We start from the raw sequence: 7,051 nt of genomic DNA on the forward strand, positions 1-7,051 counted from the left end.
ACCTCATGTGAAGAGTTGACTCATTGGAAAAGACTCTGATACTGGGAGGGGATTGGGGGCAGGAGGAGAAGGGGACGACAGAGGATGAGATGGCTGGATGGCATCACTGACTCGATCGACTTGAGTCTGAGTGAACTCCGGGAGCTGGTGATGGACAGGGAGGCCTGGTGTGCTGCGATTCATGGGGTCACAAAGAGTTGGACACGACTGAGCGACTGATCTGATCTGATCTGATATATACCCAACACAGGAGCACCTAAATATATAAGGCAAATATTAACAGATATAAAAGGAGAAATCAACAGGGACACAATAATAGTGGGGTTCTTTAACATCCCACTTTCATCAGTGAGCTGAACATCCAGACAGAAAATCAATGAGGTCAGACGACTTAAATGACACATTAGGCCAGATGGACTTGAGTGATGTCTATAGTGCTCTATCCCCAAACAGCAGAATGCACATTCTTCTCAAGTGCACATGGGATATTCTCCAGGACAGACTACAGTGGAGGCCACAAAGCAAGCCTCAGCAAATTTAAGGAAACTGAAATCACATCAAGCATCTTTTCTGACCACAACACTATGAGATTAGAAATCAACTTCAAGAGAGAAAAAGCTGGGGAAAATGACATTGTGAATGAACTTTGAGGACATGATGCTAAGTGAAATATGCCTGTATAAAAGGAAAAATTCCACACACAGTAGGTCCCTCAGTCAGTCAATCAGTTCAGTCACTCAGTCGTGTCTGACTCCTTTCAACCCCATGGACTGCAGCACACCAGGCTTCCCTGTCCTTCACCGTCTCCCTTCATGTCCATCGAGTCGGTGATGCCATCCAGCCACCTCATCCTCTGTCGTCCCCTTCTCCTCCTGCCTTCAACCCTTCCCAGCATCAGGGTCTTTTCAAAAGAGTCAGTTCTTCGCATCAGGTGGCCAAAGTATCAGAGTTTCACTTTCAGCATCAGTCCTTCCAATGAATATTCAGGACTGATTTCCTTCAGAATGGACTGGTTGGATCTCCTTGCAGTCCAAGGGACTCTCAAGAGTCTTCTTCAACACCACAGTTCAAAAGCATCAATTCTTTGGTGCTCAGACTCCTTTATGGTCCAACTCTCACATCCATACATGACTATTGGGAAAACCATAGGTTTGACTAGACGGACCTTTGTTGGCAAAGTAATGTCTCTGCTTTTTAATATGGTGTCTAGGTTGGTCATAGCTTTTCTTCCAAGGAGCAAGCACCTTTTAGATGAGTTAAATCCATAAAGACAAAGTAGAATGGTGGGGACCCAGAACAGGGCTCTGGGAATGGGGAGCGAGTGTTTAATGGGGACAGGTTTCCAGTCCAGGAAGATGAAAACGTTCTGAAGGTGGGTGGTGGGGATGGTTGTACAACAATGTGAATATAATTTATGCCACTGAGTTATACACATAGAAAGGGTTAAGATGGTAACTTTCATGTTCTATATATCTTATCATAATAAAAACAGCAACTGGTACTCTTCTCTTGCTCAACCTGAAGAATGCTTTGGACTCCTTAATATCTGACTAACATGATCAAGCGAAAGAAGTTTTATTACGACTGGAATATTTGTCGTGAAACAAAGGCTCAAGACTGTCAGATAGAGCAATTAATCTTTTAAGTATCATATATTTGTGGAATTATCTTTAAATTTTTTGACAATTTATTTTTTAAATAGAAGAATAGTTGATTTACACAGTAGTATTAGTTTCTGGTATGCAACCAAGCGATATACTTTTCCGTTATAGGTTAGTATCGGAGAAGGCAATGGCACCCTGCTCTGGTATGCTTGCCTGGAGAATCCCATGGATGGAGGAGCCTGGTGGTCTGCAGTCCACGGGGTCCCTAAGAGTCGGACACGACTGAGCGACTTCACTTTCACTTTTCACTTTCATGCATTGGAGAAGGAAATGGCAACCCACTCCAGTGTTCTTGCCTGGAGGATCCCAGAGATGGCGGAGCCTGGTGGGCTGCCGTCTATGGGGTCGCACGGAGTCGGACACGACTGAAGCGACTTAGCGTAGCCTTAGCATAGGTTATTATAAGATACTGAGTGTGGTTCCCTGTGGTATACGTAGGTCCTTGTTGTTATCTATTTCACGTATAGTAGTGTGTATACGTTGATCTCAAACTCCTAATTTATCCATCTCATCTTTCCCCTTTGGTAACCGTACCTTTATTTTCCTAGTCTGTGAGTCTCTTCCTGTTTTGTAAATAAGTTCCTTTGTATCATGTTTTTTAGATTCCACATATAAGTGATGTCATATGGTATTAGTCTTGCCCTGACTTAACTTCACTTAGCATGGCAATCTCTAGGTCCATCCACGTTAAAACGATTTTTAATTGGCATTTGTCATTTGCTAATGCTGCTACTGCTGCTAAGTCTCTTCAGTCGTGTCCGACTCTGTGCAACCCCATAGATGAAACAGTCCCTTCTTTTCATGTTTTCTGTTATCCAGTGTCTACATCAGATAGAGATCCTTTCCACACACTATTAAAATGTGCAATATCATCAAAATCTATTAGTTTATGATAATCAAAAGCTACTGGTATATGATTTTATTTTTTTACAGAAAACCTATGAACCTGCTTATTAGGGTCCACCATCATTGAAATCATATAACTACAGTGTTTGGAGAAATACAGGGTAATTAGGGTTTGGGGAATTCTGATACCTCGTTCCCAAGTCTCAAAGATGAGTATCTGTTGGGAATTTGGACTCCGTGAGTGCTGACTTAGGAACGAGGATAACACCGAGAGGCTGTGCCAACCGGCACCCGCCCCCACGGCCCCAGGAGGCAGACGGAGAAACGGGCGTGTTGTCTGAGCCCTTTCCTTGAATGAGTGAATGATCTCATCTTAGTTGGGAAAGCTTTTTCTTTCTCCCTGACACCTCCTTAAAAATCACTCTAACTTTGACGGATGATATGACAACTGTGAGACGTTGCCGGTTTTACCCGTTCCATTCATTTATTCAATAGACCTGATCACATTGAGCCACTTTACGCCAGGCACCGGGCCAGGCGCTGGAAATACATCAATAAATCAGGTCGGCAGGCTGAGTGTCCAGGCAGAGAAACAGATGAGTAAGTGAAAAACTGCATCTGGTTTGAAAATTACATGTGCTGTGGCCAGGAATGGCTCTTGAGAAGAGCTCACGCTGGTTGGATTCCCTACACTGAGGTGCAGCGTGAGGTCGCCCTGTGGCCAAGAGCTCCTCTCTGCCCTTCTGCTCCCCAACCCCATCATTACACGGGAAGGTCAGTAAGCTTCCATGGGGGAGAAGCCGGAAAGAGGTGGGCACATGCGCCATCAGCGTCGACCAACTGACGCATCCACGTGTCAAGCTAAGAGCTCTTGTGTGCATTTTGGATCTTTGCCTTGGAGTGTCTGGTGTCCATCTCACCAAGTTAATTAGGAATCAAAGGCTTGGCATTTCATGCAAAAAGAGGGGGGTGGGAAGCTGAAAAACATTTTGCTTGAGATTGGCGTGTATATTAGTTCGCTAGGGTTGCTGCAACAACATTCCACAGCCTCAGGAGGCTTAGACAGCAGACATGCACTGTCTCCAGTCCTGGAGGCTGGAACCTGAGCTGGCGTGAGCAGGACTGGTCCCTCCTGAGGCCTCTCTCCCTGGTGTGTAGACGGCTGTCTTCTCCCTGAGTCCACACAGGGTCGTCCCTCTGTGTGTACGTCGTGCCGTAACCTTCTCTTCTTATAAGGACACCAGTCGTGTGGGATTAGGACCCACCCCGGTGACCACATTCTACCTTAATCAACTCTTGACAGTCCCCGTCTCCAGATTCAGTCACATCTGGGGTGCGGGGGGTCAGGACTCTGGCCCCTGATTTGGGGAGGTACACAGTTCTGCCCGTGACAACTGGCCTTAGCTGCGTCCTTGGCCGTCTGGGATGTAGATTCACTGGTCATCTCCCCACCTGCAGGGTTAGCTTCCTGCCTATCACATTTCCATTTACAAGCTCTGATCGTTGACTAGTCTAAGCTGGAATGGCCAGGGCCGACTCAAGGATTACAACATACCTTTTACCCCTTTGACATTCTTGTTTTAAAAATGAATCTGAATTTAGCAACTAATAATGTTACGTATCCTTCAAGTTAGGCTTCAACAGTACGTGAACTGAGAACTTCCAGATGTTCAAGCTGGATTTAGAAAAGGCAGAAGAACCAGAGATCAAATTGCCAACATCCATTGGATCATTGAAAAAGCAAGGGGATTCCAGAAAAAGCATCTACTTCTGCTTCACTGACTATGCTAAAGCTGGGCTATGGATAGCTTTAGCTGTGTGGATCACAACAAACTGTGGAAATTTGTTCAAAAGATGGGAACACCAGACCACCTTACCTGCCTCCTGAGACACCTGTATGCAGTTCAAGAAGCAACAGTCAGAACCGGACATGGAACAACGGACTGGTTCCAAATAGGAAAAGGAGTACGTCAAGGCTGTATATTGTCAGCCTGCTTATTTAACTTATACGCAGAGTAAATCATGTGAAATGCTGGACTGGATGAATCATGAGCTGGAATTAATATTGCCAGGAGAAATATCCTTAGATATTCAGATGATACGACCCTTATGGCAAAAGCAAAAGGGAGTAAAGAGCCTCTTGATGAAGGTGAAACAGGAGAATGAAAAAGCTGGCTTACAACTCAACATTCAAAAACTAAGACGTGGCTCCCATCATGGCTTCTAGTCCCATCATTTTTTTGGCAAATAGATGGGGAAACAATGCAAACAGTGACAGACTTTATTTTCTTGAACTCCAAAATCACTGCAGATGGTGACTGCAGCCATGAAATTAAAAGATGCTTGCTCCTCGGAAGAAAAGCTATGACAAACATAGACAGCATATTAAAAAGCAGAGACATTACTTTGCCGAGAAACGTCCATCTAGTCAAAGCTATGGTTTCCCCAGCAGTCATGTATGGATGTGAGAGTTGGAACATTAAGAAGGCTGAGCGCTGAAGAATAGATGCTTTTGAACTATGGTGTTGGAGCGGACTCTTGAGAGTCCCTTGGACTACAAGGAGATCCAACCAGTCCATCCTAAAGAAAATCAACCGTGGATATTCATTGGGAGGACTGATGCTGAAGCTCCAGTACTTTGGGCACCTGATTCGACGAACTGACTCATTGGAAAAGACCCTGATGCTGGGAAAGATAGAAGGCAGGAGCAGAAGGGGACGACAGAGGATGAGATGGTTGGATGGCATCAGTGACTCAATGGACGTGAGTTTGAGCAAGCTCTGGGAGATGGTGAAGGACAGGGAAGCCTGGTGTGCTGCAGTCCATGGGGTCACAGAGAGTCAGACACGACTGAGCGCCTGAGTGACAGACAACAGCAAATATTATGTCATGTTATTCTCTCCCCTCCCTCTCCAAATAAGGACAATAAAATTTAAAGAAATATATATATATGGGGGAAATTCCCTGGCAGTCCTGTGGTTAGGACTGTCTACTTTCACTGCTGAGGGCCTTAGTTTGGTCTCTGGTGAAGGAAATAAAATCCCCCGAGCCACACAGCCACAAAACTCTGGAAATACCCAGATTCTCATTTTTAAATTATATCCACTTTTTAATTATATCCTTACTACCACACCTGAAAAATACCTAGAGTCATTTCCTTACACCTCACTGGTGGAGCGGTAAGGTGTCAACGACCATCTGCCTTTCTCTGTGGCCGGAAGCAGCTGTGTTTATCCCCGCTTTTAGCTTTGTCCAATTGTGTGTGTTTATACTGTGTTTAGGGCTTCCCTGGGGGCTCAGATGGTAAAGAATCTGCCTGCAATGTGGGGGACATGGGTTCGATCCCTGGGTAGGGAAGATGCCCTGGAGAAGGGAATGGCAACACACTCCAGTATTCTTGCCTGGAGAATTCCGAGGACAGAGGCGCCTGGTGGGTTACAGCCCATGGGGTCTCAAAGGTCTGGACAAGACTAGGGGAGGATCTGTGATTTTCCTGTGCCGCACTGACCTTCACATCTGATGCTTCTTACAGGTCACTTCTCCGGACGGCATGCCAGTTTAGGTCACAGTAGTAGGATGAGTCAGATCCATGTGAAAAGAAAAGCATCTCCCACGTACGAGGCAGACTTGCTTCCCGTGAATGGAGCCTGGACCGCCTGCTCAAAACTCACGGGGCCCTGGCCCCCTCCTGCCCTCCTCACCAGCCCTGCCTGACTCCACCGCTGCCAGCTGCCCAGCCAGCCCTCTGCCCGGGACGATGAGATGGTGATGGCAGGGGTGGCCCACGACTTGGCAGGGCCGACGGGGAACACCACCACTGTCCCCTGCCACCTAGAGTTCTTGGAACCTGCTGGCTGTGGTTTGGGATGAAGAAAGGGAAATGAGGCCCATTTCTTGGGCACTGGGGCGGGGGGCAGATTTTTTTTTTTTTTAGATTTTTTTTTTTTTTTAAATCTGGATCAAAATATTTAGCCCTGAGTAATGCTGGTTTTAGAAAAGGCAGAGGAACCAGAGATCAAATTGCCAACATCCACTGGATCATGGAAAAAGCAAGAGAGTTCCAGAAAAACATCTATTTCTGCTTTATTGACTATGCCAAAGCCTTTGACTGTGTGGATCACAATAAACTGTGGAAAATTCTGAAAGAGATGGGAATACCAGACCACCTGACCTGCCTCTTGAGAAATCTGTATGCAGGTCAGGAAGCAACAGTTAGAACTGGACATGGAACAACAGACTGGTTCCAAATAGGAAAAGGAGTATGTCAAGGCTGTATACTGTCACCCTGCTTATTTAACTTCTATGCAGAGTACATCATGAGAAACGCTGGACTGGAAGAAACACAAGCTGGAATCAAGATTGCCAGGAGAAATATCAATAACCTCAAATACGCAGATGACACCACCCTTATGGCAGAAAGTGAAGAGGAACTCAAAAGCCTCTTGATGAAAGTGAAAGTGGAGAGTGAAAAAGTTGGCTTAAAGCTCAACATTCAGAAAACGAAGATCGTGGCATCTGGTCCCATCACTTCATGGGAAATA

The sequence above is a fragment of the Bison bison genome, unplaced genomic scaffold, assembly GCF_000754665.1.
Source record: "Bison bison bison isolate TAMUID 2011002044 unplaced genomic scaffold, Bison_UMD1.0 scf7180017864080, whole genome shotgun sequence".
NCBI lineage: Eukaryota > Metazoa > Chordata > Mammalia > Artiodactyla > Bovidae > Bison > Bison bison.